At 38.3% G+C, this 27,877-nt stretch overlaps 1 pseudogene; it reads right to left on the reverse strand.

Annotated features, from left to right (window-relative positions):
* Positions 1–2,500: 2,500 nt before the first annotated feature.
* LOC116868835 lies at positions 2,501–27,456 on the reverse strand (annotated as a pseudogene).
* Positions 27,457–27,877: the final 421 nt, after the last annotated feature.

A 27,877-nucleotide genomic window follows, 5' to 3' on the forward strand; every position in this document is an offset into this window, starting at 1 on the left:
GGCATGAAAAGTCTTAAAATAAATTATTTGTGAGCAAAAGGAGGCAACATATCCCACTGATTTGACACTTTCAGTTTCTCCATTAAGGGTACAAATACGAGATGAGGTCACTTAAGCAAAATGCTCCCTGATTTGTTAAAGCCCATCCTGACTAGAAATTAATAAGTCTGAATTCATTTTTGTGACTCACAACTAGCTTAGGGTCTAAACTTTCCTTCTTGGTTGGTGGAATAAGGTAGAATTCACCTGGATGGGTCTGGGAGTATGGTCTGGGAAGTGGCCAGAGCTGGCCTTTAGTCACTCATCATGGAGCCAAGGGAACAGTTTCAAAGCCAGTGGAAGCTGCAGGTGGCAGGAGTGGGGGAAACAAGAAGAGGTGATGACTCATGGCTAGGTGGTAGTGAGCTACCTAGAGGTCTGGTAATTTAACTAGCAGACATTTCCTGAGGCAAAGTAGGGAGGTTTTTTTTTTGGTTTTTTTTTTTTTTTTTTTTTTTTTTTTGACATACAGAGAGCACTAGTAGGCAGAGAGGCAGGCAGAGAGAGAGGAAGGGAAGCAGGCTCCCCGCCAAAGCAGAGAGCCCGATGCAGGACTCAATCCCAGGACCCTGGGATCACGACGGGAGCTGAAGGCAGCGGATTAACCCACTGAGCCACCCAGGCGCCCAGTAGGGAGTATTTTTATAAATTGCCTGTATCTCACCCTTTCCTAATGGCTGGGAAAGAGCTTTTAAGGATTTCTAGTTGTAAGGACATTGAATGAACAAGAGAATGATCTATTGCCTTAGAACCAAGTGTTGTTATATTTTGGCTCAAAATACCATATGAAAGAGATAGGATAGTGAGTGTGAAGAGTTTAGACCCTAAGCCAGACTGCTTGTGTTCAATTCCTGTCTCTGCCATGGATTAACTAATTGATGTGACCTTGAACAAGTTATTCAGCCTCTCTAGGCCTCAGTTTTCCCATCTGTAAAACAGCAATAACAATTCTGGTGTGCCTGGGGGGGCTCAGGCAGTTAAGCTTTTCACTCTTGGTTTCAGCTTAGGTCATGATCTCAGGATCCTGGGATGAAGCCCCTTCTGGGGCTCCCTGCTCAGTAGGAGTATAATTCTCCCTTCCCCTCTGCTGCTCCCTCTGCTTACATGCAAGCACACACTCTCTCTCCAATCTCTCTCTCTAAAGTAAAAAAATAAATCTTTTTAAAAAGAAATAATAATTCCTACTTCACAGGGTAAAGACTAAAGGAAATAATAAAAGCCATCACTGCACCTTGCACAATGCGTGGTAGAAAGAGAGTCCTCAGGAATTGTTAACCATTATTATTGGATAGTTAATAGATTATAGTAGCAGAATAACAGAAGCAGGCAAAGTCTCTTCTTGTATTTCTTGTCTAGCTATGTCTAGCTGTTTAAAGAAATGCTAAGGACTGAAGCATCCTAAGGTTTTCTTTTCTAGTTTTATTGAGCTAAAACTGACATATAACATTGTATAAGTTTAACATGCACAATGTAATGACTTGATACATGTGTATATTGTGAAATGTTTACCAAAATAAGGTTAGTTAACATACCCTTTATCTTGCACAATTACCATTTTGTCGTTATAGTGAGAACATTAAAACTTTACTCTCACATCATTTTTCAAGTATACAATGTAGTATTTTTAACTATAGTCACAGTGCTGTAAGGGATTTTGAGAACTAGTGCCTTGCTACTCAAAGTATGCTCCACAGACCAGTAGCTTTGGCACCTCCTGTGAGTTCATTAGAAATGCAGAATTTTAGCCTCACCAGCCAGACCTACTGAAATCAGAATCTGCATTTTAACAAGGGCCCTGGTGATTCTTGTCTTGATTGAACCTTGTAAAGTACCACCTAGAACAATGACACAAATGGGGCTTTTTGAAAGGAAGTCAGGGGGTGGGGGAGGGAGATAGAAAGGAAGAAAAGAAGAGGAAGGAAGGAAGGAAGGAAAGGAGGGAGGGAGGGGTAGGGGGAAAGGAAAAGGAAAGGGAAAGAAAAAGAAAGGAAAGAGAAGTCATATGCTGATGAGCACTTTGAGACTCCTGATTGGTCCCAATATATTAGAACAAAACATCAGAGTAAAAGGCTAGGATAAGGATGAGATGTAAACAAGCACAGCCAGGACTGCAGTGAGGTTATGATAAGATTTGGTTAAGGTCGATATGAAACATTGAGACCTAAAGAGGATATGGCTTGCTAGAAAAATTTTTTTGAAGTCCACTTTCTTTAATATATTAAAAAAATGTATAAATAGAACAAAAAGTAAATTAAACATTTTCTTATTTGGTTACACCACTATCTACTTTTTTAAAATTAACTTTACTATTCAAACAGTGGACAGTAGCTGACATTTTAGGGATTGGGAAAAAGATAAAACCAAAAATAACCCCAAACTTTTCTTCTACTATATTTATTGTACACTGTGTATAGCTGTGCTCATAGAGACAACTTCTTTTATTTCTCTACTGCTGAAGAATTCAGTTGTATATAAAATTGAACCTGCCCAAAAGCTGAGGGAGACTAGAAGTGATGAGTCCTTACCCTGGGGCATCATCATCCAATTCACGCAATAGAGCAGCTACCAGCTTATAATTTTTAGGGTCTGCAAACAAGGTTTCTTCCTGAAGTTGAACTAAAAACAACTTATTATATTCTTTAGGTTGTGTAATATGTGCAGAAATGCATGGATATTGAGGAGGTTCAAAATTTGGGCTCTTCCAGTTACCAATGCAATCATCAATGATCTTGACAGCCTGGTGTCGCGCTGTGAAGCCCTTTAGTCTTTCAACTTCTTTGCCTGGGTGAAGTTCACCACTTAACTTGGTAAAATAAAGTTGTTCTCATCTGTAGCAGTAATGCTTCGTCCAGCAGTCCTCATGCACAATCAGAGCTCCTTCTATGACCCTCCTCTTCCCAACTTTATAAAATTCCTCACTCGTGCAATGAAATCTAGCTGCAACAGCGCTATCCTTATAAAGGGAATTTTTTATACCAAAAGTATAATTAGTAAGAAAGTGCAAATTGATGATGCAACCCAGGGTGAGGGGTTTGGTCAGCTGGATATACTTGTTGCCAAAATTATTGACACCCTCACCTCCTCTGGCCCTTTCTCTCTGCTTGGGGCCAGGGAGCCTACAATTGCGAAGCACCATGGACATGCTGGTAATTGCAGGCATTGGTGGTGAGCTAAACGGGGTAGGCCCAGAAACTTTCCCTGTGCTGGGAGTGGTATTCTGCATTCTTCTCAGCAGTGGCCACCTTCATTAATATAAGGGCATCAGTAATGTTTGATTATAGTGGATGCTCATCAAATATTTATTGATTTATTGATTTATTGATGGACTTTTGTTTGACCCAGTAACCAAGGTCAAAATGTTGAATCAAATAGCTACTAAATGGGCATGAGCAATACATTTTTTTCTGCTAATCTGAAAGTATTTTTTTTCCTGATAATCCTTCCTTTTTTTTTTCAGAGAAACAGTGAAATCTCCATACTATAGTATATGCTGTTTACTCCCTTTGGCACTTAATGACATCCATTTGCATTTTTAAAAAATACTTTATTTTTGAATAAGAGAGAAAGTGAGCACAAGCAGGGGGATGGTGGGCAGAGGGAGAAGCAGGTGGCAGGAAGAAGGAGAAGCAGACTCCCTGCTAAGCAAGGAGCCCAACATGGGACTCCATTCCAGGACTCTACCATCATGACCTGAGCCAAAGGCAGCCACTTAACCAGCCAAGCCACCCAGGTGTCCCTTGTTTTCATTTTTTTTTTTTTTTTTAAGATTTTATTTATTTATTTGAGAGAGAGAGAGAGAGACAGACAGAATGAGAAAGCATGAGAGGGGAGGTCAGAGGGAGAAGCAGACTCCCCATGGAGCTGGGAGCCTGACGCAGGACTTGATCCCAGGACTTCGAGCCAAAGGCAGTTGCCCAAACAACTGAGCCACCCAGGTGCCCCTTGTTTTCATTTTTTTTTTTTAAATTGTTTTTTGTGGTTGTGTTTATCTTGTGTCCCCAGGTGGATAGCAAACTCTTAGAAGGTGGGAAAGTTATATTTTTGGTAGTTCCTCAACATCTAGCAAAATACTATAAACATATATTAAGTTCAAATATTTGTAGAATTAAATAAATATAAATCTAAAAGAAAATAATTTTACATTGGTGTGGCTTATGATAGGAGTTTGTATTGATCGGAATAAGGATTTCACTTTACTGAATATTTACTTTTAGGTATTCTGCTAAGTGCTTTACTTATGAGGTCTTTTAATTCTCTTAACATTATGAAGTAGCTGCCTTCATCCCTTACTTTACAGAGTGGAGCTCAGAAGAGTCAAATGACTTTCTCAGGGTCACACTGTTAGTTAGGCATGTTAAAAGTGAGATTCAAAGATATTGGGCACATAAACTATTCCTCTTCTTAAATAAGAAGTAGGTGGGATTCTAAGTTTACATTCTCTATTTCCCATGTGGGGAACTCATAGGAAAGACACCACTAGCATTAGACCCTAGCTGAAAAGATCAAAGAAAACTAGAACTCTCTTGGGAGAGCCTGTGAAGACATTTTATTTTCCTCAGGTTATTTATTTATTTATTTATTTATTTATTTATTTTTAAAATTTGGGTTACATATGACCAGTCCCTATGGGCTTTGGGTGTTTACAAAGCCTTTGAAGCCAAGACACAGCTTCCAAATGACATTACATTAATGTTATAACAAAATGGCCATATTTCACATTAGCTAGTGAGATCAGGTTGAGGCTCATGCTTTGAACTCTACTTTTTAAAAAATCCTTTCCTGACTCTCCTGCTTTGATCTCTTACTCTCTCTCTAGCATGTTCTGGCATTTATTATGTATTTCTTTTTCAAAGATTTTATTTATTTATTTGACAGACAGAGATCACAAGTAGGCAGAGAGGCAGGCAGAGAGAGGGTGGGGGGAAGCAGGCTCCCTGCCGAGCAGAGAGCCCAACGCAGGGCTCGATCCCAGGACCCTGGGATCACGACCCAGGCCGAAGGCAGAGGCTTCAACCCACTGAGCCACCCAGGCGCCCTTACATATTTGATGTAGACATATACTAGACTTAGATCGCTAGATACATGGAGAACCCAGATGTCAGCTTTGGTCTAGGTTGGCCTATATTCCTGTTCCATGACCTACATAAAATACATTTCCCTCCACCAAGATTTTCAAGAGTTCAAAGGTAGGTTATGTTATCAAAGTCAGTGTCTAGCTCTAGCTTCTTGTCTTCTCTGAATTCCAGATTTTCCATCTTATGTTTTCTCCTGGTTTATTTCCACTACGGCTTCTATCCAAGCAGGGATCTTAGTCTATTTTTCTCATTTCCACAAAAATAGCAGTTTTTTGTTTGTCTTCTGCGTTTCGCAGACTTTACGGAAAGTTTAGGGAGAAGAAGGGAGTTCTATATCCTAGCAAATCAAAATCTTAGAATCAAATATTAGGCTGTTTCTCATCAAATGTCCTTCTCACACTTCTGTAAGTTGCTGGGCTGTTTTCTCTCTTCTTCCTTCTAACTTCTCTCTGCTCCTATCCCAACAAAATCTGGTATCCACCCCTCCCCGCACTTTCTTATGTAAAAAAAAAAAAAAAAAAAAATCCGCTCTTGTCTGTCCATATTTCCAAATTCAGGTCTTAGCCCTTCTTTGCAAAGCCGAACACTCTCTACAGAGATTTTTAATTACTAGATTTTTTTGGGAGAAAGCAGGTACTTCTATTTTCAGTTATTTATTTATTTTTAGTTACTTATTAATACAAATACAAATTTTCACTCCTTATTTACAGGCAAATTTCCTTAAGTGTAAGGACAGAATTTTCCTTCTTTGCTACTCCTAGAGAAAATTTAGTTCGTTTGTTCATACTTGTTTGGCTGAACAGACAGATAAGAAAGAGAAGTAGGATTAGATGTGAAGTGGGGAAGGAAACAGAAAGAGAAACAGGATGGTCTCATCCCTTCATTTGTTACGTGGCTGAGCCTGGAGGCCCTATCTAAAAGTGTCCTTCATGTTTGGGTGAGGGTTAACTGTAGCTTAGCTCCTTTTCTGTTCAAAATGCTTCTTGCTACCTCTCTTGCTGGATTCATCTTTTCAGGTTAGTTTCTGTCATCCTTCCTGTTAAATGTTTCGCATTTCAGATATGAATTTGTCTTTTTTTCTATGAGAAAATGGAAATCTGAAGATCCAGAATGGGAGGCCAGAGAGTCATCTGAATCAAGGTGGACTAGAAATTAAGTTTTGAAGTCAGGGTATGTAGCTGAGAATTTAAAAATGAAATAAGCCAGGAAATGCAAAGTGATAACCTGGGTGGAAGGAAGAGGTCAACATTATGGGCTCCAAGCAATTTTTAGAGCTATTGTTTTTCATAGGTTTGTTTTGCTTTGTTTTTGGTTATGAGCTGGACAAAAGGTTATTTATGTTCTAGCTGAAAGAGTACAGGGTAGGATAGGTATTGGTCACCCTTTATTTTGAAGAATATAGATGAAAAAATGTTTATTAAAAGCAAACTATGGGGGTGCCTGGATGGCTCAGTCATTTAAGCCACTGCCTTCGGCTCCGGTGATGATCTTAGATCTTAGATGATCTTAGAGCCCTGAATCGGGCTCTCTGCTCAGTGGGAAGCCTGCTTCCCTTCCTCTCTCTCTGCCTGCCTCTCTGCCTACTTGTGTTCTCTGTCAAATAAATAAATAAAATCTTAAAAAAAAAAAAACAAACCCATATCCTAGAAGATATGTGGGATTTTTACTCTTTTTAACACAAAAAAGTATGCATACTTATTTTAAAAGTTTAAAGAGATCATATAGATTATATGTGCATGCACGTGCACACACACATACACAACAGAAATATGAAGCAAAAAGTTCTTCAACTAAGTACCCTTCTTCTATCCCAATCAGTTTCCCTTATGTAGAGCCTCCACTGTGAACAACAATGTTACTATTTCTAAGACTCAGGATATTCTATTTGTTTGATGCTAGAAGGGATACATTTTTCTTCTCTGATCACTGGAGGGGACTTGTCTTGTTCTTTCATGAAATAATCTTCTCAAAGTTTCCTTTACTCGTGACCTGTGTTTTCAGACAACAAATGTACTCAAATTCACATCTTTGGTCAGTCCTTAATATATGAAAATTGTGCATGGTCTTCTGTGCTATTTTGTTTGTTGTGACATTGCAGGTTCTATATGGGTGGGACCAGGCTATTTCATGCCGTGCTGTTTACAAAGGGAAATACTGGGATCATGGGAGGCTGTTTTACAGGTCAACCAAGCCATAGCAAGCGCTACTCTACTGATGTCTTATTATGAGCTACTGACATAGAATAAAAGAAGTGATTCTTTTAATGAAGATGAAATGCATGGTTCATTGAAGGAAGCAGAAATGTCACTCGCTACTTTCAAAACTGGACCATTTGGTTGAACATTTGTGTTGCTTTATTTGCTGCTTATAAAAAGATTTAGATAGGTCTTGCAAAGTCCTTACTGAATTTGGGAGTGTCACTGTAGAAGAAGAAAGTTAAACAAGCAAACAAAAAACAAAATAAAACTTAAGAGACAAATTTATATCTAGAAGTCTTTGTGATTTCAAGAATGGTCAAGAAGGTAACATAGTTGGTGGGGGAAGCAAGTAAACATGAACTAAGAGACAAAGAAGAGCTAATGGTGCAGAACCCCAAGCCATAAAGTTGTTATTCAATCTCTACAGTCTTCATGTACTACTCCCTGCTTCCCTCCAAGTGGTTTGTTAATGTCTAATTGGAAGCTTTGGATTTCAGTATTTCTTATATGCAATCAAGAAACTATGGATAACATAACTGCACTTTACCTCCATCCTTCCTAGAGACCAAAGAAATTGATTAATATCATATGAGTGAATTAAGTTTACTAGATGCTAAGCTTCTTCTTCTTCTTTTTTTTTTTTAAGATTTTATTTTATTTATCTGACAGGGAGAGATAGATCACAAGTAGGCAGAGCAGCAGGCAGAGAGAGAGGGGGAAACAGTCTCCCCACTGAGCAGAGAGCCCGATGTGGAGCTCAGTCCCAGGACCCTGAGATCATGACCTGAGCCGAAGGCAGAGGCTTTAATCCACTGAGCCACGCAGGCGCCCCCAAATGCTAAGCTTCTTGAGTAAGGACTTGGGCTTTATTTATTCATTTTTTTTTTTTTTTTAAATTCACCTCATACTTAGCACAGTGATGGGCCCCAGATAGACAATAACATAAAGAAGACTGACTGACCATTTGATTAACATGGATTGAGAACTACTCAAAAGCAAGCAACTTCACATTAATCTGAGATTGTTGAGGTGGGTGCTATATGAAGTCTGTGGAAAGAGCCAAATGACCATTCAACTCTTCTCTCATCTAAAGAGTCTACTAGTCAATCTAAATATTATGAGAAACTGTGTAATAGGAGGAAACAATCATAAAATGACCCTTTTCCAATTGCTTCAGAGACAAGCAAATTAACACTTTGTCACAGAGCCATTTATTTTAATTGTTCTCTCCTAGGTAATATCAAAAAGTCAACATGGGTAGAGGAAACAGAAAAAAACAAAACAAAACAATTTGTTCCTCATTAAATGTTAGAAAAGTCCAAGATAAACCTATTTAAAATTGATCTGATAAGCCCTGAGAACCGTGATGCACTGATGTGTTTTCCTCGGCTAATGGTCTTCAGCTAATATTTATCCATTGCTTTGAGTAACCATTAATCTCTTGTGTTGAGAAACTCCACAAATGCAATTTCTAGGGCATTTAACCTTTCCATGTCTGCTGTCTCTTGAGTTTGGGTGACTTGGTTGTGGTGTATACTCAATTTCATTTAGTTTTCTTGGGTCCCAATTGCCAATATAATAGCACCAATTTCATTTAAAATTAGTCTTTCTTCTTCTACGACACAGCGATATGCTCCTGAGGTGTAATGAAGTTAAATTTATTTTGCCTTCCCATACTTACATTCTTATCCATTACTACCTTTTCTTCCCCGCAATGCATTCCCTGCTATTTTCTCCTCTGTAATTTGACATCAGGAATGGCCACACAGGAAACAGCTGAGCAGTGTAAATGCCTTTCTAATGATCTCAAAGCTTCACCACAAGCTTAATAATATTAATGTCCTTGGTTCAATCTTTAGTTGTTATATTTTTACTTTTTCTTTTTTTAGTTTATTGCTGTTGAAAAATTCTCATCAGCTTAAATATGCAGCCAACTTAAGTTCACTTTTTAACCTAAGGATGTCCATACCACCTTTTCCCTCCTCTCTCTCCTCTTTCCTTTCTCCAGTTACCCTAGTCTGGGTCTGACAAGAAAAGCTCCTGAAAAAATGACCACGGCTCTGAACAAAGCCTGTTGTTGCAGGTAATTGTTGAAATATCAAGGGTATTGCGTCCTCCATTACTTAAGCTCTCATTTGTGGTTTTCATGGTTTTGAGGAATGTTTATGGCTGACAGTCCCTTCTTTACAGCTCTATCCTTCAAGCTCCGGCTGATACTGCTGAGAATGACCGCTTGAGTGACTGATAAAATGTCAAGATGCCATTATTTCCAAGAGAGTGTTTGGGAGCAATAAGATCTGTTTCAATTTATCTCATCCACCTGAATTTAAGTCTTCAGGTTTAACTTTGTTGGCTGCTACAACCAAATTGTCTCTGGGTTTTTGAGAGAACAGCCATCATGGAATGCAGAGAGGGTTATAATGATGGTCACGCCATGACATTTGTGTTGTATTTCACTGTGCACATTGGTGCAATATTTTGGACTTAATTAATACTCTCCAGGAACCTCAGTTTATGGATAGCAATAACCATATTTTAGATCATGTGAAATACTGCAACAAAAATTCAATTCATAAGGCAGATGGCAAAGCCTGGTTTGAAGAACAACAAAACAGGAAGATTTACAGTGAGTTTCAGAACTCTTCAACTGGAATCCAGCCGCTGCCAAAGCTCTGTTATTTCACTGGAGGGTAACAATCTGTGAGGGTCATTAGTGTCCTCATAAAAACCGAGATTAAAAAGTAGTCAAATGAAATGAATAAATAGTTCAGGCTTTTTCTGTGCAATAGAAGTGGAGTTGTTTAAAAAGCAAGGTTTACAAATGTTTAAAAAAATCATTCTGTAGTCATTTGTTTTCAATCTGGAATTTACTGAAGTAGTAATTTTTAATGGAATGAGAAGGATCTTGTTATAGTCTTAAGTATGCAGCATATAAGGAAACATTTCAGAAGCAGGCATCTTTTCTCTCTCTTTCCTTCAGACCTAAGAACTCAATGTGGAAGCAGTTATGATGGAGAAGAAATGCTAATGAACAGAATGCCAATAACCCCACTGCCTAGTTGCCTTGGTGTTTCTGATTTTGGCACTGCCACAAGCACCATAAAAAATAAAGTATGGTTCATATAGGTTTTAATCAGATGAATCACAAAGTTCATAAATAGTTTAGATTCCTTTTAAGTTTTCTGAGACAAGCTAAGGAAGGCTACTGAGGTGGAGATTTGACCACCCACAGACTCAGCAAGCACTCTGCCTCTGCCTAAGGGCTAAAGAACATGGTACAGTGAAATACATTTTTAAAAATTATTACAGTAAGTGAAAGCCAGGCAACATCATAGGATTTTAATTATTTCAGGATGGACTTCTATGATTGCTTTTGTGTGTGTGTATGTGTGTGCACACATGGAATTTGGAGCAGTTATTCACATTACTATTTTTTCTATTTTAAAAATCACAATTCTGTTTAGTTATAATAAAATTTAGTAGAATGGGAGGTGAAAGTGGGATAGAACAATGATTTAAATTTCTACTTTTGGAGGCCAGAGATTTTGGATTAATCTGAAAAGTATAGACATTAAGTAGTTATACATAAGACAGCCAGAAATTTCTTAGGCAAGCACCTGTTGCATCTCATCAACTCTATTGTGGACCATTATACTTTTAACCACTGCCCCTGACCAACTGGCCAAGGCAATACAAGTACCTTCTGGAGAGTCAGATATTCAGATGTTATTCCTATAAAACTGCTATTTGATGTGTGTACCCTAGACCAGAGCGCCCCCTTGATGTGTATCTTGCCAACACTGAAATACTGTGAATATGATATAGGTGTGCCAAGATATTGATCCCACCTTCTTGGTGGTCAACCAGCCTGAGTTGGCAAGTGCTACTCTAGACCTCAGTTTCTTATGAAATGAGGGGGATTGGACAAATTGATTCCCATGGTCCATTCCATCCCTATAATTCTGTGAGCATATATCAGCCTGCAGTTAAAATACCCAGAACTCCCTGTTCCTTTAGCCATAGTTCCCTCAGCCACAGAGGCTCATAAAAATTGAATTAAAAAACATGGAAAATGTAGTAGAGTATATTTCATGTACTGGAAATCTGCTACCTGATTTTTATTAGACTCTGTGCACAAGAGGCAATCCTTGTTTTTGTGGTTGCAAAGGAGCCCAAGGAACTATAATATGAGCTATTATTTAAAAGTACTGTTATATTAAAAGACCTGTGACATATCTCTGTGATCCATCCAGTCCTCTGCGTCTTCTATCTGATTTGTTGTTTTTGGCCATCTTCATTGGTTAGCTAGATGAGTTCCCAAATTCTATGCAGAGAAGGGCCTGGAAGGAGAAAAAATAAGTATTTGCCCATTTCATTTGTCACTCTGGTGAGCACATGAGGAAAAAGAGGAAGACAATGGAACTGGCTGACCCCTACATGGTCAATAGCCATCTCTTTCTAAGATATCAAATTTAATTATTTGTTGAAACAATGTAATAATTTTCTTCTAGATTCAGTCCAATGGAGAAAATCTTTTTGGTCTTTATTTTACTTTTAGTTGCATTTCAGAATTCCATGTCAGGTTTGCAATCATCTTCTAACATCTTCAAGATCCTGCTTATTCCCTTGGAGAGACATCGTTCTTTATAGATCTCATAGACAAAGACGAAGTAAGATAGTATCATTTTCACTCAACAAAACTTCACTTTAGCACACAATTACTCCTGAAGTCTTTCTTGACTGATTAGAATAAAGTTGGTAATTCATTCCTTAATATATATCTCCAGCATTTTTCAATTACTGTGTTCCTTAGTGTATCTTTTTCTAAGGTAAATGACATAATACTTATGAAAGGCCTTTGCAAACCATTATAACACATTACAGAAATAAGACTTCATTATTATTATCATTTAGTTAATTAGAACATAAATATAATAAAATACTATATTAATTTGTTCAATATTTTTCCTCATTTTGCCATCATGCCAAATTCCTTTACACGTTATTTTGTAATTATGTTTTTAAACTTTTTAAAAAAGATTTTGTTTATCTATTTGAGAGAGAGAAAGGGAGAGAGAGAGGGCTCGCACACACAAGCAGCAGGAGGGGCAAAGGGTCAAGCAGACTCCCTGCTGAGCATGGAGCCTGACTGCCTTAGGGATTGATTCCAGGTCCCTGAGATCATAACCTAAGTGGAAATCAGAGTGGGCTGCTTAACCTGAGCCACCCAGGCGCCCCATTGTTTTTTAATTATTTCATGTGTCTTTGTTTATAAATATAGTAAAGGCAAGGGCAAATTCAAGACTCTTACAAACTGCCTGGTCAAGTATTTCTGATTATGTTCTTATTGCATGCACAAGAGAAGGAAGTGTGTTCACTGCCCTTCTAACCCACAATGATACATTTAACTGAGAAAAAAAGATCAACGTATATGAAACCATCTTAGAAAACATGAGAAATAATTGATAAAGTTCTAAAGTATCCTGAACATTTCATGTCATGGAAACCTGAGAAGATGTGATGACTTAGAGAGAGCTGTGAACTTGGGGGATGGATCAAGGGAGATCCCTCTTAAGTTGGTGCTGAGCTAGTCTTTAGTGGAAGAATAGGATACATATTTACAGATGGGAGAAGAGGAAATGCTTTTCTTGAAAATACCATGATATACTGTTGTTACACAAACGTCCATTCATTACATAAGAACCATGTCTTCCCAAATTGCTACATATTCATAAATTTTTTGGAAAGAATATTAGTAACAGTAGTGCCACCAGAATGTGAATTAAGAATCTGTTAAAGTCAACAAATACTTTCAAACACTCACTATACATAAGGGACAGCATGTTAGGAGAAATAGAAAGTTACAAATATAACAATAGAGTACCTAATCATTTTATTAATGAGCTAATAATCTAGGAGTTTAGAAATATTATTTTAATATAATGGAGAAAGTGAGGAATCAGTTAACCTGAATTTTATCTCAAAAACTTCCCTCATGTGTTGTTAGAACATGGGGAAAAGCTCTTATCTTTCTGAAGTTTTAGTTTTCCCTCTTGCAAATGCAGGAGTTGGGTTAGATTAATTTTCCTTCCTATCATCACAGCCACTGCTCTTAGGCAGTTTCTTGCCATCTCTGGGATGGACTATTACCACAGATGCCTCAGATATTCTCCAGACATGCTCTCCTTTTCTCTACATTCTATATGTATGCCATGAGAATAAATTATAGCTCTAATATGACCATGGCATTCTCCTCATCACTCTTAAGGCTCTCTTTAGGGTCTCTGTGGGGCATAATCCCAGTACTTTAGCATGGCACAGGAGGCTCCCTATAATCTATGCCCTTCTTCAGTCTTCTAGTCTTCTAAAATTTCTGGTTTACATCTGGTAATACTGAAATACCCATAGTTTCCCAGAAGGGCCATTTTGCCTTTCACTTCTGGGAAATTTGTTTATGCATGTGATCCCTTTTACAAGGAACATCCTTCCTTTTCTCTCCATGCTGAGCTCACTTATTTCCTGACTCCTTCCCCTCCTGCCACCCTTTCTTACTGTTTCCATGAAGTTCCACAACTACTGAGCCTCATCTTGTCTATATCTGTCCCCCACTTCAGTCAGTAATTTCTTTCAGGTTGGGCACTGTATTGTATTCATTTTTTCTTGGTACATAGAAAGCACTCAATAAATATTTTGGAATGAATGAATCCGCGAATGAAGAATATGTGTTCTATATGCTATAATAGTGGAAACTCACAGAATATAGATATGGAAAAATAATTATGAGACTAGAATGAAGATAGTGGTTCCTGTTGGCTAGAGGACTTGAGTCAGTTAAGTTCTGATGAATGAGTGAGATTTTAAAAGGCAAAAATAGGGAGGAATAGAAATCTAAGCAGTTGAAACAGAAATGAGAGCAAGCATATTTAGGGAATTTGATTTATTCTGAATCATCCCCAAACTCAGTGGTTTAAAAAATAGTTTATTGTTTTCTATCATGGTTCTGTGGGTTAACCAGGCTCTCCCAAGGAGTTTTGGTGGGGTACCTAAGGCAGTTGTCTTTAGAGAATAGCTGGGTCCAGATCATCTGAAGGCTCAACTGAACTGGCGATTCAAATGGGTGGCATTTCACTCACATGTCTGGAGCCTCAATACCTTTCAAGTGCCTATCAGAGTAGCACAGACTTCTTATACAGGCTGCGAAAGGCAAGAGTTGGAAGATGCCATTCCAGTTAAGGATTATGCCAGGAGGGGTCACATCACTTTGTCCTATTCAATCAATCTAAATTGCCATAGGGTCCCTCCGGATTCAAGGGGGTGGAGAAATAGACTCCCCCTCTCATTGGGGAGGGGCAAGATCATGCTGCAGGAGAAAATAGAGATAGGAGATATTGCTGCACTCTCTTAGAAAATATTCAACCAGAGGCATTTTTTCTGAGAATAGTAAGGGGTACGTGTAGGTCACAGAAAGGGGAATATAAGCTCTTACATAGGAAGGAAAGTTAGCCAGAGCCCCGAGAGCTTTGCATGCATAATCTCATTAAAGTTTTAATAAAAGGTGTGCCATGCTACAGTAGGCAGTTCATGCGGTTTTTCATTCTGCTGGAGTAGTTGCTCTCTTTCAACCCTCTTGAAACTTTTTGTTTTAATATGGGTTTGTTCTACATTGACCTATTTTGCTGAAATTGTGTACCTTATAATAGGATATCAAGATGTCTCTTTATTTTTTATTTTTAACACAGTCATTCATCTTGAGACAAAATGGAAGCTGAGCAAACTTATCAAATAGTAATATCTTCTGTATATTTGATATTTTTCAGTGAAATTTAGTGCACATATAGGGGTTGTAGAAATAACAGATTGCATTGGGGGATGGCTACAGTTCATGGAACTGCTAGGGTAGCTGTCTCTGAAAACCTTCCAAAAAATTGTTTGCAGTAATTGATGCCCTGGGAGAAGCTAATGTACTGGCAGAGGGAATAAAAATTTAAGAAAACTATGTAGTGATTTGGTTGATGACATAGCCAGACTATATAAATTCAGACACAACTGCCATTTTAGTGAAAACAGGTTTTGATTTTGTGTCCCCCCCCCCCCCCCCCGCTGCCAAAGTTTCTAAATAATTTTATCTCTACTTCAGGGTACGTAGATAGGTATAGCTTCTGGGTCCAAGAAATCTTAGGAAGAGTTTCAAAAAGCCTGAGCACTGTAAGTAACAGCCCATCTGTCCCCTAATTTTAGAGTATTCTTTTAAAAAAAGAAACATCTCTTTCATGTTTATGCCCACCTCTAAACTGTAATACCAATGATTCAGCAGGCTATCCTGGTAGATGATAAACAAATGTTACCTGCCAATTTCCTGTTCTATTGTCTCCTGTATCCACACAAGTAATGGTAGAACCACAGAAAATGCTATCCCTATGTTGAACTTTAGTGCTGTGTCAATAAGCACACTGACTTTCTAGGAAATAGTCCTATGAAAATCATTAATGATTCCATAATGTGAAAAAAATTTTTTAAAGATGTTCACTGCATGAGTGTTTTTCTGTGAGGACTCTGGTCTTAGAAGAATCAATTTCTCCTGTGCACATGGCTTGGGTTTTATCTTCCAAACATTAAGTGATGTGACTGCTAGCTTCCCTTTTTCATTGTAGTTCTCTTGGAAGCTTGGAGACAAATTTGTGTTCTATTTCCAGTAAGTGCATTGTATTAAACTATGTATACTTTTTGAATTCTACTTTAAATCCATCTAGGGACAACCAGGTACAAAACACATAATCAATCACATTGTGAATTTATCTCAAGTTGACTGAACCAGGATTCATTTGCCATAACAGTTTTTAACCCTACATGTGGACGTCAAACTCACAGTCTTGGAAATTAGGAAGTGGCAATCCCCCTCCTTGATTCATGTAAGTTCATTCAACTTTCAAGTGAAACAAAATAGAAATGTTTGGTTAGCCTTCACCCTAATAATGTGTGGTGATGGTGATGGTTTAGGAAAATAGCCATTGTTTGAAAAATTGTATGGGAATGTAATTCGAGTTTCTGGCTTTTCCACACGGGTACTTTACTGCCAAACTGACTTCAGTTGGTAAATATTATAGAAAGCTGAATTCTAGCAGGGGCTCTGAATTACTTTTCTATTCATTGACAGAATGTCTACACTAACCCCATGTTTTTTATGGATTGTCTCACATATCTCCCCTGCTGAGGCTGTCAAGGAAATCTGTGAGATGCAAGACCAAGAATGGTATCTTCTGCTAAATATGTGCCAAAGGAAGCAGGGGGAGTTTTGAAGCACATATATTTAATTTTTGCTCCATTAACAGAGGTAAGTGAGGAAAAAGTCCAGATTAAAGAGAACAGACCCTCTAAATAAAATAGCCAAACTTGGATACCAAAATATAGTACTCATTCCCAAGTTGTTTAACCTATGGTTTTATGCACATTGTAAAAACAACAAATAACAATTTATGATGGAAATAAAGCACATTTGTGGTTCACTACCACCCAAACAATGATGACACTGACTCTCAATCTCTTTGACTTTGGATTCAGAATATAGTGACAAATGCTACCCCACTGTCTGTCAGAAATAAATTTTTGGATTAAATCAACCGGGCTTCAACTCAATCTAGATAAAATTGTGGCAATGTTGACAGCATAAGGGCATGACTCTGAGGAACTCATCTGAAATGCATCCTTATCAAAGATGCAGGCAGTAACATCTCAGAGAACCAAGAAAATCCAAGAGAGTCTGGGTTAGCTTCCTGGATGAGCAAGTGAATACATCCCCCTCTCCACCTTAATCCTGTGTTCCATAATAGGGAACATGCACTGTTTCTCTATGGAAATCCCTTGTGTGTGGGACATGAGTAGACCTCAATTAATTACTCAAACAATGACTAAGCTGTAAGTGTCTATCAGGACATAACAGACATCTCAGTGGCTGATACAAACACATATAAGACACTATTCTTCCCTTTGATCTGTTTAACATCTACTTGGGAAGATGAGCTATGGACATAAGATAGAAGCAAATTAAAATAGTATTGAGAGGAAGTCTCATGGAAGTTTAAAAACAGGAGAGGAAAAACCTGGCAAGGCAATTTGAGTTATGCCTCACAGAAGAGAAAGTGAGTTTTTCTACACCCCTGCCATCTTGCCCTTGGTTCACTGATGCTGAGGGATTATTTACCTCCAAACTTCTTGTGAAATAAGCACTAAATTGTACCCTTAAAATCTGAGCCACTGGGATGCCTGGGTGGCTCAGTTGGTTGGATGACTGCCTTCGGCTCAGGTCATGATCCTGGAGTCCCGGGATCAAGTCCTGCATCGGGCTCCCAGCTCCATGGGGAGTCTGCTTCTCCCTCTGACCTTCTCCTCACTCATGCTCTCTCTCACTGTCTCTCTCTCAATAAATAAATAAAAAAATCTTTAAAAAAAATCTGAGCCACTTTTAGTTGGGCATTCTGTTATTTGCAGATGAAAGTGTCCTCCCTTGAATATCAGCTATTCTAGATTTAATCTCATGAGACTTTTGATGTATTTTGGCTTGTGTAGAGTCATCTTAAACATTCCCTTGGGATGTTTCCATTTTTTAAATACTTTGTTCTTTGACTCAGAGTGTATATTTACTAATTCATAAAATACACTTTTATTGAATTATCTTCTGTGAGATAAGCCCTATGCTGGGCACTGGAAATTTAAAGATTAATGAGATGTCTTTCCCTTCACAGAGCTCACAAGCTACTGGGTGTGGGGTGAGGTGAGAAGAGACACAGAAGAAACTTATTTTAACGAATTGTGCTAAGTCCTGACATAAATATAAGGTGCTCTGAGGAATAAAAGAGAAAGAAATGGAATGGAAGGGAAATAGTGAGAATGGTTTCCCAAGAGAAAGTTTCTCCAGGGTATATTAGGAAGTCTTTTTAATGATGGGAATTGTAGACATCATGGCAGAATGGAGCCATGATTTGATAGCATCCTTTCCTCTGTTCTACAAATAATGCCTTGTGCAGGGCATATGGAAATATTTTCCTTCAACAAAGAGAGAAAGAACCTTCGGAGATGAGGAGAACCTTGAATACAAAGTTATGAGGTATAAGGATTTGGTACCATCTCTTCCATTCACTTACTCTGTGATGGTGGTAGTTACTTCTGTTCTTAGGCTCTTCTTCTCTCACTTTTTTTTTTTAAGATTTTATTTATTTATGTGAAAGAGAGAGAGAGAGAAAGAGAGCATGAGCAGGGGGAGTGGTAGAGGAAGAAGCAGATTCCCTGTTGAGCAGGGAGCCAGATGTGGGGCTCAATCCCAGAACCCTGGGATCATGACCTGAGCTGAAGGCAGATGCTTAACCCACTGAGCCACCCAGGTGCCCCTTCTTCCCTCACTTCTAAAGAGAAAACCATTAAGACAGCACTCAGGTGCAGGTGCAAAGCTGGCCTGAAGGAAAAGAGGGGATGCCAAAAAGGTGTTCCTAGTGACAGAAAGAGGTTCAACTGGGTATGAGTATGAGCATGAAAACTGCAAGGAGAAGAAATAAGCCAATTAAAATAATAAGAGAAAAGGCCAACAGAGTTTGCCACATGCCATATATTTACCTAGACCCTTGACTTATATTAACAAATTTTGGCTTCACAATAATCTTTTGTGGTAGATGCCATTCATATCTCAGATGGGAAACTGAGACCCAGGGATATTAAATATCTTACCCCAAGTCACACAGTAAGTATTTTAACCTAAGCATATGGGCTGCATTGTAACCTAAGTATAACACTTTTATGCACCATGAGCCCTGGTTCACTAATACCATGAAGGAAGTAAGACTGTGAATGAGACAAAAGATAAATCTCCATTACAAAATTAAGGATAGCAGAGTGAGGCAGACACTGTTTTGATGTTCTTGAACATCTAGCTTCATTTGTAATCTGTAAGCAATCTGAAGATCAAGGTAAAGTAACCACATAGAACTGTAACATGTTTAGGCTGATGAAAATAATTTGGTTACATGAAGAAAGCAATGAGTTCATTTTGGATCTCATTCTACTCTATCTTCTAAGGGTAAGGAAATAGTCCAGGTGATGAAGGAAGATGGTAACCTGAATTAAGGTATCAGCAGGGGGATAGAGAGAAGTGGATGGGTTTGAGTTACAAAGGAAAGAAAAGCAACACAGTTACAGAGGAAGGATTTGGTGACTGGTGAGGTGGGAGGAGGGTAAAAGGAGAAAAAGAAGAAAAATTAGGGATCACTGTCAGGTTTCTGATTCAGGTAAGTGGACACATGGTCTTATGTTTCACAGAGATAAAAAACACAAAAGTGGTATGAGTTTGGGGAAGTGGAATAATGAGTTCATTTTCATACTGAATTTGAGGTACCTCTAAGATGTTCAAATGGAGGTGTTCACTATTTGATTCTGGAGCTCAGGACAGCTGAGCTAAGCTGGAGATTGCAAAAATCATCAGCACACAGGAACTTCTAGAATCATGGAAATAGATTAATTTTCTCAGGTAGACAAAATAAAATGAGAAGGGAAATGAAAACAGAACCCAAATATTGAAGTAAAATAATTTAAGCCCTTGAGGAAATGGCCAGAGAGGTAGAAGAAAAGCCAAAGAATGAGATTTCCAAGAAGCCAAGAAAAGTGAGCACATTGTTTTAGTGGAGGAGTGAGAACAATATTTGTCGCTGCAGAGAGCACATGCACCATCACTGAGTAAAATGTCCATTGAATTTAGCCACAGAGACCACTGCTGACCTTTGGGCTAATAGATTCACCGGAGCACTGATGTAAGGAGAGGCTGGAAGTTGAAAGGAAGTGAGGACGATGGTTGTGGACAACATTCAAGGTACTGTGTGGTGAAGTAAGAGACAGGGAGGTATCTTGATGGAACAGACTTGGGCATATTTAATGCTGATTAGAAGAGTCAGTAGCAAGGGAATTTTTAAGGATAGAAAACACAGAGGAGTATTCTGAATAATGAGAAAACAGCTGTGAAATAAATAACACTGACAAGTAAAAAAAACAACTTATTTTTATATATGCCTCTGTATCCAGACATAACAAAAAAGGGAGACTTCTGTCCCTGGACTGCTTCCCTGAGTGCCCCAGAAGGACTTGTAGGAATGGTACATTACCATGCTTTAGGGAACACAGTTTCTCTCTCTGAAGAATATCAGAAAACTCTTCCCCATCCCCCACCCCCCATATTCATGGTCTTCTCTATGGGAGTTAAGGAGGTTGAGAGAAACCTTCCAGAATCTACAAAGATGAGTGCAGGTAAGAAAGAAATCAATATGAGCAGGGGTGCCTGGGTGATTCAGTCAGTTAAGCATCTGACTTCGGCTCAGGCTGTGATCTAGGGGTCCTGGGATCCAGCCCCATGTTGGTCTCCCTGCTCAGTGGGGAGTCTGCTTCTCCCTCTCCTTCTGCCCCTCCCCACAGCTTGTGCTTTCTCTATCTCTCTCTCTCTCTCAAATGAATAAATAAAAATCTTAAAAAAATCAATATGAGCAAAACTAGTTTATTAGCAAAGCTGACTAAAACAATAAACAAGGAAAGGGGATGTGTAAAACTATCAAGTTTAATGAGTCTGGTCAGGCAAACCTTGGGTCTGTGAGGTAAAGCATAAATTGTGTTTCTTTGGCAACCAGAAGATATTCCAGTGGGCTGTGTATGTAAAGATGGCTTGGGGGGAAAACAAATAAAAGAAAAACAAACAAAAACAATCCCACAGGCCCTGGGATGGAACACTAACTCCTGAGCAGCTGTAATATCTCTATTTTTAAGAGAAGAGTGCTAATCTCCTCCTTTTCCCTCACTTACTCATTCAAACCAACATTTAATCTGGCCCCCTACTGCACTGTGTTGGGTTCTGAGGACTCAAAAATTAATAAAGCCCCATCCTTATTTTTATGGGGTCACAGTTTCTGGGGAAAGTCAGACATAAAGATAGTCTCTTTGTAATTTGGTAACTGCTGTATGTAAAAAAGATATGCAGAAGGATAGGAAGGGTGCCTAATTAGGAAGGGTGACTAATTGTTCCTGGGCTAAGGAAAAAATTCAATGGGAGGCAAAAGATCTTCCCCTTATTCCCCTTCCCCTTATTTTGAAACTATAGAAACAAATAGTCTATTTGAGACATGCTTTTTCATAAAGGCGCTTTTTCCATACTTAAAAATACCTATATATTTTTTATCTCCATGAGGAACTCCTTACCCCATTTATACTTGCTAAGCATGTTGGCATGAACGTGTTTATTAAAGGACCACAGAGATCCATTGCTGGATGAGACCTGAGCAGTCATTCTAACCTCTGTACTATTAACTGAAAAGAGTCTGTCATTATTCAAACTGTTATCATCCATATAAATGAGCCATTACAAAACTACTCCAAAATGGTTACTTCACTTATTGTGTAGTGTTTTCTTATAGACACATGTATTTGTATGGTTACTGAAGTAAAAATATAATAAAATATTTTTCTATGTCTGTTTAACATTGATTTAGATTTTTTCCATATTATTATGGTTTGTATAATCTCCACTAGAATGGCTGCATGGTAGCCTATTGTCTTGATCTACCTTAAGTTACTAAAAAATTCCTGTAATTTTGGATTTGTACAACCACTTCACTTTATAGATAGAGAAACTGAGGCTGGTTAAGGTGCTTCATGCTTTAGGTCTCTATAAGTACTTTCTTTATACCATGTTGTCACTTTCATATACAAGATGAAAGTTTTAGCTGGTTCAAAATTATTGGCAAAAAGTTCTGTGAGGTTGGTTTCCTGGGGTGTCATTTGGTATTTGTAAAAGATCAAGTCATAATGAATGAAACACAGGTATCTGCTGAAAATTGAGGAGAATGGTCAACAGACCAGGGAATATGGGTCACTTTTTCCTCTGATCCAACAGTAGCCTCTTTTGCCATATTGGACAGATTCCATAGAGATCCTGTATTCTCATATATGCATGTTAATGGACAACATGAGCTTGCCTCATGCCTCAAGTACTTAAAGCAGTAGCAGATTTCTAAAAAGCCCAGATAAATAGGGGTAAGACTGAAAGCTGTTTTAGGAGGGCATGTCATGGAGGAAGAGAACACTACTATGGGGGGAATGGAGGGTGCTGGAAACTTAGATATGGAGTTACTTAAGGGAGGCCCCAATCAGACCCCAGCTAGTAGAATGTTGGTATTGGAAGGGACATTGGAGACAATTTTCAATTCATCAAATGCCTAATTTGATGACAGGGGTTGAGCTAAAACTCAGATACCATAATGTCAAGTTGAGCGCAGTGTACCTCAAAGGATGAATAATACCAGTGACAAACTTTTCCTCCTTTAATTACTAAGGACTTGCATATACAATTTTAATTTCTTTAAATTTAAGTTGCTGTACTTCTAATTCCAGATGCTGGAAGAATGCTTACGATCTTCTTCCATTTATTGGAGACAGAGAATCCAAACTGAAGAGTCCATGATTATTGTCTTCAGCTTTGCTTCAATATGTTTCAAAATACATGTTTTGAAGTGTTGATCAGTTAAATAGTCTAGTGGTATTCTCATTCAGTAACACCTTTCTAAATCCTACTTCTGAAAATGCTGAGCTAATTGGGTCAGGTTTGAAGGAATGTGCAGATAAAAGTTAGAAGCAGGAGGAAAAGGAGTAGGAAAAGTTCCTCTTCTACCATCCCAAAGGATGTGTGCAAGTAAACAAGAAAATCATAAAATTGTACTTTTAGAATTACTATCAGAAAGCATGTTATTTAACATTTTTATTTTATAGATTGAAAAACTGAATCTTAGACTTGCTTGGGTTTCAAGAGCTTATCAACAGCAACATAAATCCATGCTTTCTTTTTGACTCCAATCTAGTGCTTTTTGTCAACTAATGAAATAATTATTGTTACTACTATTGCCATGTGAAGTAGGATGAATATCACTGTATCCAAAAGCAGGAAACACTACTATCCTTATGACTTCACCAATTTGGATTGCACTGGGAGAAATACAAAACAGGGCTTGATCCTGCATTCAGCTGGTGAGTCTGAGAGAAGCTAATAGAAGGCTGATTTGGGAGAAGTGGACCTTGAGGAGGTCGGACCTGCATTAATCCCTAAAGGACAGGATTTGAGCTGGCAGGTGGTAGTTGAGGGAGAGTGCATTTCAGGCAATATATATTAGCATTGCCACAGGAAGAACCGGTGACTACAGAGAACATTCACTGCATTCTTTACAATAGTTTTAATATTCTCATTTTAATCCATGTGAATAACTTTGGGCAAGTTACTTAGCCACTCTTGTCCTCTTTTTCTTTAGCAGCAAGGAGGGAATAACAACGCAGGGCTGCATTACAGGGAAACCAGGAGGCATCGTGAATATGAAGCATTATAAAAGGTTTTATTCACATAAAGGGGAAGGAGAATATGTTCCACAAAATTCTACAGCCAGAATTTCAAAGCATCATTGTTGCCTAATGATGGTTTTAGCTTTGCCCTCAGTGAATATATAGTTGGAGTTTTGCAACTGAAAAATATCTTTGTTATGTTTTGCCTGGATCAAAGCACACATAAAGACTGATCGAATGGAAAAAAAGGCACAAGATGCAGGCGAGCGCCTCAGCATGACAAAGAGCGGCCCTCAGGTTTTTGCTAATGCCCTACCCAGTTAAAATGTTCTGAAACCTTTGTAAGCAAAGACTGAAAATCCAACAAAATTACCATATATGTATCTTATCCAAAACAGTTGCTCACGTATTACTGGAGATCAGAGTTACCACAGATAGAAGGACCTGAACTGTTCTTTCCAACAGGGTGTGAGGCCATGCCCCCAAAGAAGAAGTATCTGTTAGAAGAAAAGTCAAACTAGAAAAACTCAGAAGACTGTATGAGAGGGTGAAGATAAGGAAATTGGTTTAAATAAAAATGAATCAGTGTAACAAAATCCAGATTTTTCAGTCTTAGGTACACAGTGGATTCCTTAAGATAAGAAAGTTTTATAAAGAGAAGTATTTTATGAGTAATTTATCAATTGTTTGCCTATAAATGAGATTTTAAAATGAGAACCAGAGAAACTTTTCTTAGAATGAGTGAAGGTGGTGTTTCTGTTAACACTGGGTCCAGGGACAGCTTGTTTTCCTAAGCTATAGTTTCTAATGGCACCCATACATACTGAAGTTATTTTTTATCATGATTTGAGACAGAAGTGAAAGCAGGAGTTGTTACCATTCGTTCTGTAAATTCCAACTAAACCTGGCAGAATCATACTGTGATGCATACTTCTAGCATTATTTAGCATCTTATCTTCTTTAAAAAACTAATTAATATCTGGTTCTTATCTTTGTCTTCCTGAAGCTTCTCTTTACCTTTCTCAACAATTCTATTAAGATCTTCTGGTGTCATCACATTTCTTTTTTCCTGCTTAAAGGACAATGCTTTGGGGTCCTGAGGTCTCTTTGCTACTTATGAGCTACGTATAATAGGACAGATGGAAAAGTAGGAAATTCAGTTTAGAAAAGATACATGGTTCTTGAGCTTAACACAAAAAACGAAACGAAACCCACCTAATTTGTCTATTTCTTTTCTCACTGCAATGACTATTTATATAATAAAATTCAACTGTACTATAAGCTTTTGAGGAAATTTTTCTTATGCTTTCATTTTACTTCTATCCCACACCTCAATATTTAGGATAAAGTCTTATCCTTAGGAAAAGCTCAATAAATATAGATTGAATGATTATTTACTAATTGACTGTTTTGTCAATATGCCACTGATATTGTTTGACTTCTCAGAATATTTAAGGGTTTTCAATGGAGACACTGGGAGGGAGACCTTCACAGACCATGCCGTATCCGTCTTCATCTCTCTTATACTGATTAACTTCATTTCTGCTCAGTGCTTCCTGTAGGTAGATGCTTCTTTTATGTTTATTGAATAAAAATAGTTTGTTGTTGAACTATAGCTCCTCAATTAAGTTCTGAGAACTTGTACCACCAGATTAAATTTAAAAACAACACCAAATTGTTGCTATATGACCTGGCCTTTCAGTATTGAGAATCTAATATAATAGAAGGTTATTTCCTTCAGGGTGTATTATCTCTCTAACCAGATGCTCATTGTTACATGCATGACAAGCTCCTTAGAGCAAAAAGGTTCTCCCTTACGTGGATGGAGGAAAAAATGAAAACCACTTACCTGGTCAACATTATTTCATAGGGTGCTGAGGAATAAATCAGCTTGGCATGACCTTCAATGAAATTTCAGATTTATTTACAGAGGTTTGTCCTGATCGCTTTATCTACTGGAGGCTCGGTTTCCCCTTGGTGACTCATAAGTAATGTGGTCCACGCAAACCCGTGTAAATAGAGCTAATATTTCAAGGGAGATCATGCTATATACTCTTCCCCTGAGAATAGATGACGGCTGACTGCTGGGCTGATGTGAAATTTATCTTTGTGAAGAAGAGGGAATGTGTGGCCTAGAGGGCAGTATCCAGGGTTTGTGAATCCTAAGAGGGGCTGAGATATACTGGGTCCAAGTGTTTGTGTTGTGTGCTTCTACTTATGGACAAAGATTAACAAAGGAATACAAAATAACTCACTCAACTCAAGTCTTCAAGAGTCTACAAAGTCACCATTGATTTTTCTCACTTTATTTGTATACATTTTTCCCTTTGAACCACTAAATCCAGTGGCTGCCAAAGAAGAGTCTGGACCCACTAGTAAAGAGATCTGTGAGCTGGTTGCCTCTATCAGTTGCATTTCTTTTACTTCATTTTACTTTCAATGTCTCACCACATCTCTTTCTCTGCCTTCTAATGTATTTTGCTGGGATTTGTTGAACACAGTAGCTTATTTTCCCCACTTGTACTTAGGTCTCTATAATCTCCAGCCCTCCTAATTTACCACTCAGACACTTCCCCAAACATATGGAGATTCACTACAAGGTGAATGTCAGGCTTTTGGAAAATGAAGGCAAGCTTCTCTTCATAAAAGGTTTATGTAAAATATAAAATTCCATGCTCTAGGATTTCTTGCTTTATGTGATTGTATTAAGCTTTATAAATGTTATCGATTAAGATGTCTAGGAGGAAGTCAGATAATTGTATTAGAATTAATCAAGAAATATATATTAAGGGCATTCTATGACCTGAGTATGTTGCTGCTTGCTATGAGAGATAAGGATCTCATGTAGCTTACAATGTGTTTGGGTAAATAAGACTAAAACTCAGCAAAGAAAAATACTGAAAAACACAACACTGTATAGAATTTCCTGTGTGGTATGGACTTAAGTGACATTCTAAATACATATGTGGTCATGCCACTCTCCTTAAAATAATCTCGAGGGATAAAGTCCAGACCCCTTTACAGTTCTTGGATCCCTAAGAGCTTTGCAACCTGGCCCCAACTCACCCAGCCATGTCTCCATGCCAAGAAACTCTGTGTTCCAGTTTCACTAAACACACCTAAACCACTATTATGTTTATTCAGGGATGAAGAAGCTAAAGGTAAATAACATTATATAAGATCACAAGGCATATTAATTACAGTTACTTGACACGTATGGTCCTTTCCAAATGTGTTACCTTATTGTCTTTATCTTCCTTCGGTTTGGAATATCTTCCACCATTATCTCCAACTGGCAAATATCAGTGTCTCAAATCGTCCCAGAGCTGAATGAGTTAATTTTTCTCCTTAGCTCATATAGCAGTTGCTTCTACTTCACTGCATTTTAAGTTACTTCTTTAACATTCTCCCCCACTAGACCATGAGCTTTTTGAGGGCAAATACTGTGTTTGATTCACTCTGGATTCCCCAAGTGCCTAGCACCATAATGTTTTATGGGTGTTTTAAGGGTGAGTATATTCTCAGAAAAAGTGGCAGCATGTTCTCCTAAATGAGTAGGGAGTGCAGCCACCTCATGAGATCTGAGAGCTACTAAATAGAACCTTCACATTAAAATATTAAAATATCCTCCTTCATCCTGTCTCTGTAACAAGAGAATCCATGTTAACCCCTGGGGTTAAGGTTGCTGTGGTCCTGATCCAGTGACCTAGGGCACATTACTTACCCTTACTTTTATCATAGTATCTTGTATTGCCATTATCTGCATCATTTTCGGCAACTGCAGCAACAAGGCACATGTCTATGGGTCCCTGTGCCAGGTATATATAATATAAGGATATTGTAGGTGTCAAATGAGTGAGTGATTCATACAGTGGTTGCTATAAGAATCGAGATGAAAACTCATTTAGGGTTTGTATGAATTGCGACAGCCTCCCAGTGGTTAAGAGCCAAACTTCAGCAGGACCTTCCCTATGATAGGATGGGCAAAAACTTAACAATGGCCATGTATGTATTTGTATTAGAAGAGCCAGAAGGAGAATAAAGCTCTGGGAATAATGCTGCAATTCACACACCCTAGATCCTGCTCCCCAGCCCTGAGGGTGCTCTGTGACCTGGAGAGGGAAGCACTGTGGCTGGACCTGGGTAAGTCTGGCTCCCTGCAGGGTCTTACCAGAGGGGTTTCCTTAGCAGGACTGATGTTACCGTAACCTCCTCTTA

The sequence above is a fragment of the Lontra canadensis genome, unplaced genomic scaffold (genome assembly GCF_010015895.1).
Source record: "Lontra canadensis isolate GAN:19392208 unplaced genomic scaffold, GSC_riverotter_1.0 scaffold17, whole genome shotgun sequence".
Lineage (NCBI taxonomy): Eukaryota > Metazoa > Chordata > Mammalia > Carnivora > Mustelidae > Lontra > Lontra canadensis.